The sequence below is a fragment of the Octopus sinensis genome, linkage group LG6 (assembly GCF_006345805.1).
Source record: "Octopus sinensis linkage group LG6, ASM634580v1, whole genome shotgun sequence".
In the NCBI taxonomy this organism is placed as follows: Eukaryota; Metazoa; Mollusca; class Cephalopoda; order Octopoda; family Octopodidae; genus Octopus; species Octopus sinensis.
In genome coordinates, this window is record NC_043002.1 from 97,229,994 (window position 1) to 97,244,993 (window position 15,000).

General features: G+C 34.9%; 1 protein-coding gene across 3 annotated transcripts in view; it reads right to left on the bottom strand.

Annotated features, from left to right (window-relative positions):
• LOC115213473 (ras-related protein Rap-2a) overlaps positions 1-15,000 on the bottom strand; it is a 230,419-nt gene that overhangs the window by 96,131 nt on the left and 119,288 nt on the right. The window contains exon 1 of one of the 3 annotated variants that reach the window (XM_036504181.1): positions 11,339-11,360. The exons of the other annotated variants lie outside the window; for them this stretch is intronic. The gene's annotated coding sequence lies outside the window, so the exon portion shown is untranslated. Of the gene's footprint in view, positions 1-11,338; positions 11,361-15,000 lie in introns of those variants that run through there. 3 annotated transcript variants of the gene reach the window in all.

The window sequence follows — 15,000 nt, forward strand, 5'->3', positions numbered from 1 at the left end:
TATTAAGATGCAGAAGAAAGTGTTTGTATTTTGCATATCAATGAAATGCAAGCTCTCCAACCTTGCCAACCACAGGCTTATCATTCGCGTACATTGAATGGTTAAGATTCAGTGTATAGAGGACAGCTATAAATTTCGATAAGAATACAGTCTAAAATGTTACGGAATAACATTTGCACAGATAACCATAAATAAAACATTCAGTTTTTGTACAGAGTGAAAGAAAAATAGATTCCATATCCAGGAAAATTGATTTGTATATTTGCTATCCTATATCACTGGAGATACGGAGACACACAGAGGGACACATAGAGATATATTATACACACACACACACATATATATATACATATACATATATATACACACACATGTACATATATATTATATATATACATATACATATACATATATATATATTATACACACATGTACATATATATATATATATATATATATACATATGTATATAAACATTTATATCTATACATATATATATATATAAATATATATATATATATATACAGGTATATATACACGTATATATATATATGTAAATACACACACATATACATATATATTATATATATATATATATAATATATATGTATATGCATATATATATATTAAATATATATATACATATATATATTATATATATATATATACATACATATATTTATATATAAATAAATATATATATGCGCATGTGTACTGTGATATAACCTCGAAACCCAATATTTACATATTCTCTATACAATGCTTAGCGCATTTCATGTTGTGACATAAAACTGCAAAGAAATGAGGAGGCAATCTCTGAGATGGATAGTAATAAGAATATAAATTAATTTCCAAAATGACAGCACAAAGCAAGTTAGGAATAAATTTGTTCATTATGTGTAATTTAATAAAATGTGTAAAAGTTATTCGAAGACGTCGTTTAAAGAGGTTAAATTGAAAACTGTTTCAATAAAACTCTTTATCAGAACGATTAACAACAGGGTTGATAATTTTTGAACGAGAATACATAATTTATATGGAAATGAAACGTTGGATTCCGATATGAATTTGGGAAGCTATTTTTATGGGCATTTAGCATGTAATATTTTGAACGAAACAAAACTGTTTGTATTATCAAAAAAAAAAAAAACCACGTGTTTAAGTTTAAAAACTACATAAAGCTCTGCTGAAATTTTAGAAGTGTCAAATGAATTTTTCTTTACAAAACCAAACTATGCTAACGTAATTCCATTAATATATTGAAAATATTCATACAGCCGTATTTACACCGACAAATTCATACCAATATATTGGCATTAATATATTTCTACTAATTTAATCATACCAACATAATTTTAATAACGTCACGAAGCTGCTTCAAGGTATTTTTCGTATATCTTATTTTTTACTTTTGAACAAAGTTTCCTCATATAATACAATATGATGTTGCCTATTGGAACTGGTTACAACACCACTGCTATGTAAGAGCATAAACGTATTATATTAATATTATTATTATTATTATTATTATTATTATTATTATTATTGAGTGAGAGAGCAGCGCATGCCATCAAAGTGACACTGGGGTAAAATATACGAAGCCCAGTATACCCATCATGACTACCTGTCTGATAAGGGTACACCAGGCACATGCATCACAACGATATGCGCGCGACATGGTGATCTCATGATTAACAGCGCATGACCTTGAGGGTGGGGCCCAGTTAGAATTTTCTTCAGGTTGAGTAGCCCATCCCGCTCAAAAGATTCTTGAATAAGGATTGTTTAAGGATGTTGAACGAAACATCCATGTTTCCAAAGGGGAATTATCCAAACCTCAAAGAATTCCTCTCAACATATGGCTATGATGCTTCCCCACTACTTCTGCTTTTGATCAGAGATGCCACTAAGGGACATGGTCAACTGGTTATGGTCAAACAAGTGACAAATCTGTGGTATTGAGCAGAATATTTGCTGTAGCCCATCTTTTATACCAAGATAAAACAATGTACATGATAACACTTCGAATCAGTTAAGATCAGAAGCCATGAGAGCCACTGCCTGGTACTGCATGAGGACATTTATTATCATTATTTTTTTCCTTGTTTCTTGAAATTTTCTTCCGTCTCTCGCCGAGTGTTTTCCGTGCGCCTAGGCCAGAAAAGCTCATTGTATGCATTCCCAGATTACACGCGCAAATTCACAGGTATTATTATTATTATATTATTATTATTATTATTATTATTATTATTATTATCATGTCACGTTTATGATGTTGATTTCACATACTTGTTACAGGGGCAACCGATGAAGGGCACGTTGTAAGGAAAAGCTACAGTTTATGCAGAGGTTAGCATAAAAACAGCGAGGAAAATTAGAGAGAAAGAGGGTCGACAAAACAGCTTCGAACTATGGACAGTGAAATAGCCCACAGATCCAGGAAAACCCTGAACAAGAAGGACAACTAATCTCACCCAACTGTTGTTCTCCTAGTGTGGAGGCGCAATGGCCCAGTGGTTAGAGCAGCGGACTCGCGGTCGTAAGATCGCGGTTTCGATTCCCAGACCGGGCGTTGTGAGTGTTTATTGAGCGAAAACACCTAAAAGCTCCACGAGGCTCCGGCAGGGATGGTGGTGATCCCTGCTGTACTCAACTTTCTATCACTCTTACTTCCTGTTTCTGTTGTACCTGTATTTCAAAGGGCCGGCCATGTCACTCTCTGTGTCACGCTGGATATCACCGAGAACTACGTTAAGGGTACACGTGTCTGTGGAGTGCTCAGCCACTTACACGTTAATTTCACGAGCATGCCGTTCCGTTGATTCGGATCAACCGGAACCCTCGTCGTCGTAACCGACGGAGTGCTTTCATCCATCTCCTAGTAGCAAGCACATTAGTAGTTTAGTTGCATTAATCCAAACGGAGGACGGTGAAGCAGGAACTTCTCTGTGAAGACAGAAAGTCAACGAAATCAGGAAACGCCTCGCTCAAATTTAACAAAACGATGGGATCAGCCTGTATTTATTTCATCGTTTGCACATCATTATTATACACAAAATGAGTTCAAATGCCGCTAAGGCTTACTTTGCCTTACATCCTTTCGAGGTCGATGAAACATATATCAGTTCAGTACTTGAGTCGATGTAACTAGCTCAGCACCCTTCAAAATTGCTAGACTCGTGCCAAAATTACAAGAAATTACTGCACACCAAACATTTTGATGAAATGATATACTCCAAGGGCGAAACCAACATAGAAACAAAGGCAAATAAGGAAAGGTAAACAAAACCAATACTATTTAAAATCGTTCCACGATGCTTCAGAATTGATATCATCTCAAAACATTAAACAAAATCCCTGTTTTGTATTGTAGGAGTGTATCAGCAATAAAGCTGGTAATTAAAAGCCAAGACAATACTTGTTGTTGTTGTAGGTGCCCTGGGAATGATCAAGAAAGGTACTGACAAATTTTTTGACCAGATCTTTCGGAAACCAACAATCTATGAGAGACAAAAGATTGTGTTGACATCAGTAATAGTAATGATTAGCAGAGAATTAATTAGTATAGACCAATGTATAAGGAGTGAAAGGAGAATGCTTGCCAAGTATTTGATAAATAGTGATCAAGACCTGCTGCAACATGCCACGAAAGATATGGGTATAAATACAGATGAAATAATGGGCAAAGAAGAGTTTAGCCAAAGAGCTGAGAAGAGAAAAGAAGACCCTCTTGAAATGGGAATGCGTGGACAGTTTGAAAGGGATATACAGGACGTTGAGGATAATACATCATAGTGGTCATGGCTTGAGCGAAGTGATTTGAAGCGCACCACCGCAAACCTGATCATTTCTGCACAGGATCAGGATCTCGCTACAAGACAGTGAAGTATAACATCTATAAAACGTCTGACACCAACAAATGCAGACTCTGTGGAAAGAGCGTGGAAAATGTGACCCACTTGGTTAGTGGATGAGAGAGCCTTGCACAAAAAGAATACAAGCCCGTCACGATAAAGTGTGTGTGTATCTTCATTGGCTCTTATGCCGTAAATACCAATATGAAGTAACAGAAAACTGGAATGAACATGTACCAAGTAAAGTTATGCCGGAGGATGGAAAAGTAACGATACTCTAGGACTATAATTTTCAGACGGATTGTGTATTTGAACACCGTGAGCCGGATATTGTCGTATTGAATAAGAGAGACAAATACTGTCAGATCATTGATGTAGCCATACTAAATTACATGAATGTTGTGAGAAAAGCGGTAGAAAATGTCTCCAAGTAGTCCGAATTGAATGTGGAAGGGGCAAGCCTGTTTGGGAATGTGGGAGGGTAATGTAAAAGTGATACCAGGGGTGATCGGAGCGTTGGGCTCAATCCCATTGAAACTTCAAGTCTTCTTAAGGCCACTGCAAATCCCATACAAGATTGATGTCTTGCAAAAAACAGCCTTATTGGGCACAGCGCACATCTTAAGGAAAGTATTATCTGTCTGAGGTCCTTGTTGTGATATGACAGATGACTAAAGACTCCGGTGCATTTTTACCTACACTGTGTCACGGAGGAATAATAATAATAATAATAATAATAATAATAATAATAATAATAATAATAATAATAATAATAAGTATGGATGTGTGGTAACGGGTGCCTGGTACCAACATACATTGGAAAAATTGTAAAAAGTAATGGATGAAATGGGGAAGGCAGAAATCCTCTGGGACTTTGACTTCCAAACAGACAAGATGTTAGAGCGCCGAAAGCCGGATATAGGAACCTTTAAGCGGGGACAAACAATGGCAGTGCCAGGAGATCGACATATCATGAAAGGTGGAAAAAATCGCTAAATATGGAGAACTGAGAATTGAGATCGCCAAAATGTGGCAGCTACGGAAGTCAAACCTAAAGGTTGTCATCGGGGCATTGGGTTCAATACAGCCCAACCTGAAAAAACATCTGGAAACTTTTAGAAATACCGTACAAGCTAGATATATTGGAGAAATCGGCATTACTTAGAACTGCACGCATATGGCGTAAAGTACCATCTGCCTGGAGTCCTTGTGACTTGGCAGACAGTACAACCTCCAATAGACACAATATCTTCAACCAACAACTTCACGATATTGGATACTGTGCGACGTCTTAAATAATAATAATAATAATAATAATAATAATAAAATAATAATAATAATAATAATAATAATATAATAATAATAATAATAATAATAATGATAATAATAATATATTTCTTTATTGCCTACGGGGGGGGCTAAACATAGAGGAGCAAACAAGGACAGAAAAGGGAATTAAGTCGATTACATTGACCCCAGACAGGCTAATGTAAGGAAATTGATAAATGACCGTAAAATAAGCCAGAAAGAGACAATAATTTACACAGAATTAAATAAAAAAGCAGAACAAACAAATAAAGAAGTCACCCGCTGAATCCGATGTGCACAAACAAAATGACGACACATACGGGGTATGACAAAAAGACCCCTGAAATTTTGCAGACTGACAAATGTTTCAATAGCAAATAGATGGAATGTGCCGCTATAATTTTATGATGGCAACTGAAGAAAGATGGTAAAGCATTATCTAAATGAAGACACCATCACACTCTAACTTTACAGCCGTGTAAATTATAGAACGTTTTTCTGACGCACTCTGCACAATGAAGGAACCTTCAAAACACAATTGAAATAGCAGAGGACACAACTCACCAGAAACTCCTTAGCCATTAAAGAACAATAAAAAAAAACGAATTAGATAAAACAAAACTAAATAAATAACAAATAGAAGACCTACGTCAAATGAAGAACCCTACGAATCTCCATAGAAACCACTGGACAAATACTCGCTCACAGCAAAAGTACCTTCGACCCCACACGTAGCAGTAAGCAAAATAGAAGTAAATATCACAGACTTAACAACACTGAGGATGATTTATCAAAATCAATAAAGAGATTCAAAGAGAACGTAAAAAAACAACTTATCATGAGTTAAGAAAAACACCTGATCAAGTTACACATAGACTTATAGCTCAACTAAACACAAGGTCCTATAACAAATTCTATTTATGGAAACAAATCCGAATAGCAAGAAGCTAAATGTTACAGCATATACAGTTGCTGCGGTAGCATTGAAGGAAATCGGGCTTTATCTTGATAGAGGTAAAACATTCTCTGTCAAACCGAACGAATTCACCAGGTAGAAAATAGACCGTTTTGAATTGAAAATTACGCCGTAAAGACTTATCAAAATGGACGAACATGATGCTAGAAAAAAAATAGAAACAATCAAGAAATATTTTTATCAATGAAGAAATACATCCAAAAACATAAAGAAAGGCTTAAGGAAATCATATCAGTAATGTTATGAAGGCGAGGACTCTTCGAAATGTGTGAACTCTTAGGATAACAAAAGTATAACATTGAATAAGAAGCACGTTAAATAGGGACATTAACAACAAAAGAAACAGAGAGAAAAAGAAGTAAGCTGACAACAGTGAACAATAGATTAAGAACAATGGTTGTTCAAGTATAAGAGGAAAAAAATGGAACGAAAAATATTCAATACATTCAAGGAGAATATTGATTCTAAAGACAAATAAGAAAAATAAAATAGTCACGAGTATTGTCCAACAAGGAATATGCTACACAATCACCCTTCAAACTTGCAAGGAATTCAACAAAACTGCTGGCAACTGGAAATAAAAAACGGGACTGATAAATCCTCAGTTTCTGGATCAAATAACTTACCGATATTCATGTGTCAGTCGCAACAACATGTGCAAAGAAAACGTTGGCATGGCCTATTATAGGCGCATTAGATAAATACATAGGGTGATAAATGGTGGTGGGGGTACCATTATGGTATGAATACTCTAAGTGCTTCAGTATTGTGTTAAAGAATATTTTAGAGTATAAGTTTTTCGTATGAATTATTCAATGATCTTCTTCGCATAAAATAATAGTTAAGAGAATGTTAACTTGCTTCGTGTAATAAGCATTAGAAAGTTAATTATGAATAATTATGCAGTGTGGAAAATACATCATAGCCTAAGTTTGAATCTTTTCAGCACTACTAAGTGTCTTCCATGCGGAAAATTTCTGGATCTCATCTGTGAACTATGTGTGTGTATATATATATATATATATATATATATATATATATATATATATATATATATTATATTATAAGAGGGTACTATTATCATAGGTACGGCACGCTAAATTCTGTTTTTAAATGACTTGCTTGAAGTTTTGCATTCGGTACAATTTGTTTATTTTAGTAGTTTGACTGCAAGAGTCCTTCCTAGCGTGCGGTACCTATGAATAATAGTACCCTCTATATAATATAAATAAATATTTCAAAGTGGAAAAATTTACAGATTTTTTTCTCTTACGAGGTTTTTCACGCTAACTACTGATAATTTCTTATAAAGATTTTATCCTTATTTAAAAATTTATATACATATATATATATATATATATTATATATATATATATATATTATATATATATATATATAAACACATGCACAAACACCACACACACATATATATATATATATATATATATATAGATATAGATAGATAGATAGATAGATAGATAGATAGATAGATAGATAGATAGATATTGTGTGTATAAATATATGTAAATATATATATATATATGTAAATATATATATATATATATATCCGTAATAATGAAGGGTGAAATTAATTAATTTGGAAAAATTATCAATTACACCAAGTAGTCTTCGGCATGTAAAAGCCTCATTCGAGGAAAATTTAAGTAATACTAAGCAATAAGGGTTTAGCAACGAGTTGCTTACCACATACCGAATTTAGAAATAGCAGTCAAAGGGTTATAGCTATTTCTTCTACTAAAAAGGGAGATCTCAGTAAAAACAGCATTTGGAAGGCAGACACAAACAGGTAAGAGAGAATGAATTGACTGCAATCTATCATACATTTTTTTAGTTATCCACGGACGTACGTTTCGAAATCAAGTTTTAAGGAAAGCATAAGAACTAAATATTAAATATTAAATAATAAATAATTCTATCTTACCGAAACTTCTTTTCTCTTCAGCGTAGAATACTATAATCATAAATGATTATATATGAATTTTGAGATACCAGAAGGCACAAACTCCACTCAGTATCAGAGAGCGAGCTAGAATCCTCAACTGGTATCACCGAATTCAATTTGTGAATGAAACGATTGTGTCAACAGCCCCTTCCCACCCGCGTGTAGCCAAAACAAGATGCTGTGGTCATCTACTGAGATAAAATATGGTTATCCGTAATAATGAAGGGTGAAATTAATTAATTTGGAAAAATTATCAATTACACCAAGTAGTCTTCGGCATGTAAAAGCCTCATTCGAGGAAAATTTAAGTAATACTAAGCAATAAGGGTTTAGCAACGAGTTGCCTTACCACATACCGAATTTAGAAATAGCAGTCAAAGGGTTATAGCTATTTCTTCTACTAAAAAGGGAGATCTCAGTAAAAACAGCATTTGGAAGGCAGACACAAACAGGTAAGAGAGAATGAATTGACTGCAATCTATCATACATTTTTTTAGTTATCCACGGACGTACGTTCGAAATCAAGTTTTAAGGGAAGCATAAGAACTAAATATAAATATTAAATAATAAATAATTCTATCTTACCGAAACTTCTTTTCTCTTCAGCGTAGAATACTATAATCATAAATGATTATATATTGAATTTTGAGATACCAGAAGGCACCAACTCCACTCAGTATCAGAGCGAGCTAGAATCCTCAACTGGTATCACCGAATTCATTTGTGAATGAAACGATTGTGTCAACAGCCCCTTCCCACCCGCGTGTAGCCAAAACAAGATGCTGTGGTCATCTACTGAGATAAAATATGGTTATCCGTAATAATGAGGGTGTGTGAAATTAATTAATTTGGAAAAATTATCAATATACCAAGTAGTCTTCGGCATGTAAAAGCCTCATTCGAGGAAAATTTAAGTAATACTAAGCAATAAGGGTTTAGCAACGAGTTGCCTTACCACATACCGAATTTAGAAATAGCAGTCAAAGGGTTATAGCTATTTCTTCTACTCAAAAGGGAGATCTCAGTAAAAACAGCATTTGGAAGGCAGACACAAACAGGTAGAGAGAGAATGAATTGACTGCAATCTATCATACATTTTTTTAGTTATCCACGGACGTACGTTTCGAAATCAAGTTTTAAGGAAAGCATAAGAACTAAATATTAAATATTAAATAATAAATAATTCTATCTTACCGAAACTTCTTTTCCTTCAGCGTAATACTATAATCATAAATGATTATATATTGAATTTTGAGATACCAGAAGGCACCAACTCCACTCAGTATCAGAGCGAGCTAGAATCCTCAACTGGTATCACCGAATTCAATTTGTGAATGAAACGATTGTGTCAACAGTATTACTTAAATTTTCCTCGAATGAGGCTTTTACATGCCGAAGACTACTTGGTGTAATTGATAATAATTTTTCAAAATTAATTAATTTCACCCTTCATTATTACGGATAACCATATTTTATCTCAGTAGATGACCACAGCATCTTGTTTTGGCTACACGCGGGTGGGAAGGGGCTGTTGACACATCGTTTCATTCACAAATTGAATTCGGTGATACCAGTTGAGGATCTAGCTCGCTCTGATACTGAGTGGAGTTGGTGCCTTCTGTGGTATCTCAAATTCAATTATAATCATTTATGATTATAGTATTCTACGCTGAAGAGAAAAGAAGTTTCGGTAAGATAGAATTATTTATTATTTAATATTTAATATTTAGTTCTTATGCTTTCCTTAAAACTTGATTCGAAACGTACGTCCGTGGATAACTAAAAAAATGTATGATAGATTGCAGTCAATTCATTCTCTCTTACCTGTTTGTGTCTGCCTTCCAAATGCTGTTTTTACTGAGATCTCCCTTTTTAGTAGAAGAAATAGCTATAACCCTTTGACTGCTATTTCTAAATTCGGTATGTGGTAAGGCAACTCGTTGCTAAACCCTTATTGCTTAGTATATATATATATATATATATATATATATATATATATATATACATACATATATAAGTACATACGTGTTTCGTGAATTCTCCAGACGTGTTTCGGTGTTATTAGCGAACCTCAGCAAAGCATTGACTACACTGCAAACACCCAACTATTCATATGAGAATTGTGTATTATACGCTAGTTGGTTTAAAAATTAGCTTAAGCTAGAGAATGAATTATTCTGAAACCTCCACTTCACAGGAAGAACAAAGGATAAACTGAAATGGAACTCCAAAATATACTAAGGAATAATAAAGTGAAAAATATCTCCATAGCGTATATCCTGCAAAACTGGACAGAGAGGAAGTGCAAGTCATCGCTCAAAAGTATCGCTCTAGAAGCAGAAACGGAAGGTCTAACTTTAGCAACACAGTATTAATGTCTAGCCGTCAGAAAATTACAAAAATAAATTAAAATCACAAGATACTATTAGCTGCGGACTTTGTAATCAGAAAAAGAAATAATCGATCATATCAATTCTCGAAGTTCATCGTGTTAAGAAAGAATACATATCTACAGAAATGACCCTGAAAATGAATAAGAAAGCGTATAAAAAATATATGACAATGATCTGGCTAAGATAATTTGCACAAGAATCTCGAAAGGAAAATCTGTGTGGTATGAATGTAAAGCTATAATTGAGACATTAAGGACAATAATGGAAAAGTATGAACAAAGATAAAAGTCAGTAGGGCTTACAAACTTGCACACTTGGGCCAATGACTTTTTTCTTTTTTGCTTTTTGCTATTAAGGCGGCGAGCTGGCAGAAACGTTAGCACGCCGGGCGAAATGCGTAGCCGTTAGGTTCTGAGTTCAAATTCCGCCGAGGTCGACTTTGTCTTTCATCCTTTCGGGGTCGATTAAATAAGTACCATTTACGCACTGGGGTCGATATAATCGACTTAATCCGTTTGTCTGTCCTTGCTTGTCCTCTCCATGTTTAGCCCCTTGTGGGTAGTAAAGAAATAGGTATTTCGTCAGCCGCTACGTTCTGAGTTCAAATTCCGCCGAGGTCGACTTTGCCTTTCATCCTTTCGGAGTCGATAAATTAAGTACCTATTTCTTTACTACCCACAAGGGGCTAAACACAGAAAGGACAAACAAGGACAGACAAACGGATTAAGTCGATTACATCGACCCTAGTGCGTAACTGGTACTTAATTTATCGACCCCGAAAGGATGAAAGGCAAAGTCAACCTCGGCGGAATTTGAACTCAGAACGTAGCGGCAGACGAAATACCGCTAAGCATTTCGCCCGGCATGCTAACGTTTCTGCCAGCTCGCCGCCTTACGATAAATTAAGCACCAGTTACGCACTTGGGTCGATGTAATCGACTTAATCCGTTTGTCTATCCCTGTTTGTCCTTTCTGTGTTTAACCCCTTGTGGGTAGTAAAGAAATGGGTATTTTGCCTGTCTTACGTTCTGAGTTCAAATTCTGCCGAGGTCGACTTTGCCTTTCATCCTTTCGGGGTTGATAAATTAAGCACCAGTTGCGTACTGAGGTTTGATCTAATCGACTAGCTCACTCCCCAAAAAATTTCGGGCCTTTTGCCTAGAGTAGAAAAGAATATAAATATATATATATATATATTTGGCTATTCACAGAGACTACGTAATACTCAAGGCACTGGGATTCATTCACACCAGTGACATATTACCATTTTCTAAAGAGCTAAGTCAATATCATCGACCCCAGAGCTTGTCTTGTTTTTCTTTTCTCTTCTTTATTATTTTTTTTTGTTTGCTTTTATCAACCTCCGTACCACGAAATGCAAAATTGTCCTCGTCAGGATTTAAACTCAGAACGTTAATGAAAGTGAAGAAATATTGAGAAGCTTTTTGTTCGACGCTCAATTCAAAAATCACTTAATACATGTGCACTACACAATCACTGTCGATTAAAATACCACACACCAGGAGCGAACGATGAGAACTTCTACGCGGTGATCCTATCCGCTTGAAATGGCAGTCAAATTCCGCTTGATTCATACACCTAGGAGAATTTAGAAACAGCATAGTAATTATCCTAAATAAAGCTATGGTGATATACTGAGCACGGGGTGGATATGGGTTTCGTATATTTATACCCCAGTGGTACTCTGCTCTCTCACTCAATAAAAATAATAATAATAATATTGATGATGATTTTAGCAATATCGGTGGAGGAGGCATGTCAACCATATCAAACCAAGGTCCTCATATGATATTTATTTCATCGATCCCGAAACGATGAAAAGCAATGATGACCTCAACGGAATTGGAATAGAGGATGTAAAACCGGACAAAATGCCGCACGCATTTTGTCCGGCGTGCTAATGAATCTGATATGTATGCATGTATGTATGTATGTGTAAAGCCAAGAATATCTTGATTAGATTAAAGGCTACATTACCGCAAGGAGGCATATGTTGATGCAAAGAGGATTCATTCAGATTGTATGTGTATATATATATATATATATATATATATATATTATATATAGTTATATGTATGTATGTGTGTGTACATATACACATACATATATATAGATATACACACATATACATTCATTCATAATAGATACATTGTATATGTGTGTGTCTGCGCGCGTGCGTCTGTGTGTGTGTGCATGTATGTATATGTATATGTGTGTACATACATGCGTACATAATGATAAGACAATAGAAAATGTAAACAAATAAATAAATTCAAGATTGAAACGGAATTCCAAAATATACTTTAAAAGATAAAAAAGAAAGTCACTCCATATCCAAAACCCTGCTGACTGAAGAGAGAGGAAATAAGCCAGTGAGAAAACGAACGATTGTTCATATCTCATGGTTAAAAGCCAACACAGCTCTGATTTCAGTTTCATAGAGTCTGTGCTTAATCTCACTTGATAAAACAAAGAGATGGATAACAAAAGATACTCACATCAAGTACAGATCATGCAAACAGTTCAATGAGAGGATAGTCTACTTGATATCCTGTTACTGAGTTGTTGCCAAGTCCAAGTATAACCACCATAGATAATGCAACCACTTCAACGTGAAAATGCACAAATAGTGGTATAAACATGTGTAGAATACTAAATGACCCTTACTGAACCAACAATGTCAAGAATTTCCTGTCAAGGGATTAAGGGATATTGTTCGTCTATAACAAGGGTTGAAATAAAAACGCACAGAACATCTCTATCTCTTGGAATGGAGTAGCTAAGGGATTCTAACCTCTGACACAAATTTCCAATTTCCTGACCTTACACAAAACATACAAACAGCCTCATAAACAGATGGTATTACACTGCCATTCTGCCACCATTCTCCAGAAATTGCTGCACAGCTTTTCTAGCCCTGTTTAAGTCAGCGAAAAAAATCGATCACACAGCAAGAAGCTGCCGAAAGTAGCAGTTACCGCTTGACTCATCTGTCTGCGGGCAGAACATTAAATTCAAACAAATTTCACTTTTATCGATGTAAACAGTCATTCACAAACAACGAAAGTACGATCGGCAAAGAAGACAAATATTAGGAAAAAGAGAAAACAAACGACACACGAATATAGTCAGAGCTAAGTACGACATCGCCAGCAGAAATACATCCTAAGAATAGTGTGTGAACAATATATTAGGTCCATGAATCCAGATCCTCTGATATGTCCACGGAAGAAAACTACGTTGAACTATGTAGGGTGCAAAACAGTGCACAACACACTATAACAGTTTGTAGGGAGACTACAGATAATGAAACAAAAACACTGAAAGACCACCTGTATATGCGAGTAACAGCACTTGCTGCTACAGGAAGCTTCATATCAGGTAATCCAGACATGTTCGAGGAACATAGGACAACTGAACGCTGCAATATTCTCTGTAGCTCGAACTACTGTGGCAGGCAGTGATACAAGTCATCAAGAATATGTGCAGAAAAACATTATTGTCCAGAGGAGAGCGTGCAATATGGTCAAACAGTTATACTGTGCAACATATAATTCATCGATGGATGTGAGAAAATGCTTAGACAAGGAAGATCGATTTATGGATTGGATTGCGCCTCATCGTTCGGCCGACTACCAATGTGAACTTCTTGAAGTAGCTTGACCAAGGCATAAAACACAGTAACAAATACCGAACACAATAAAACGCAAGCCTAATGCGGTGAGTTGGCAGAATCGTTAGTGTGCCGGGCGAAATGCTTAGTGGCATTTCGTCGTCCGTCTGTATGTTCTGAGTTCAAATTCCGCCAAGGTTGACTTTGCCTTTCCTACTTTCGGGGTCGATAAATTAACTCGGGTCGATGTAATCGACTAGTCCCCTCCCCCAAAATTCCAGGCTTTGTGTCTGTATTAGAAAGGATTATTATTATTATTATTATTATTATTAGTAGTAGTAGTAGTAGTATTTTCCTTCTTTCTTCAAATTTTCTTCCATTTCTCGCCGAGTGTTTTCCGTACACCTAGGGCGAGAAACGTAAGAAAATTTGAAGAAAGACGGAAAATAATAATAGTAATAATAATAATGATGATAATGATAATAATAATAATAATAATAATAATAATAATAATAATAGTAATAATAATAATAATGATAATGATAATAACAATAATAATGATGATAATAATAATAATAATAACAACAATAATGATGATAATTAGTAGCAATAGTAGTAGTAGTAGTACTAGTATATTATTAACAATAATAATAATAATAATAATAATAATAATAATAATAATAATAAATGTCCTGATGCAGTACCAGGCAGTGGCTCTCGTGGCTTCTCATTTTAACTGATTGGAAGTGTTATCATGTGCATTGTTTTTCTTGATATAAACAATGGACTACTGCAAATATTCTGCTCAATAGTTTATGTTATTGTCATTATTATTATTACTATTATTATTATTATTATTATTATTATTAATA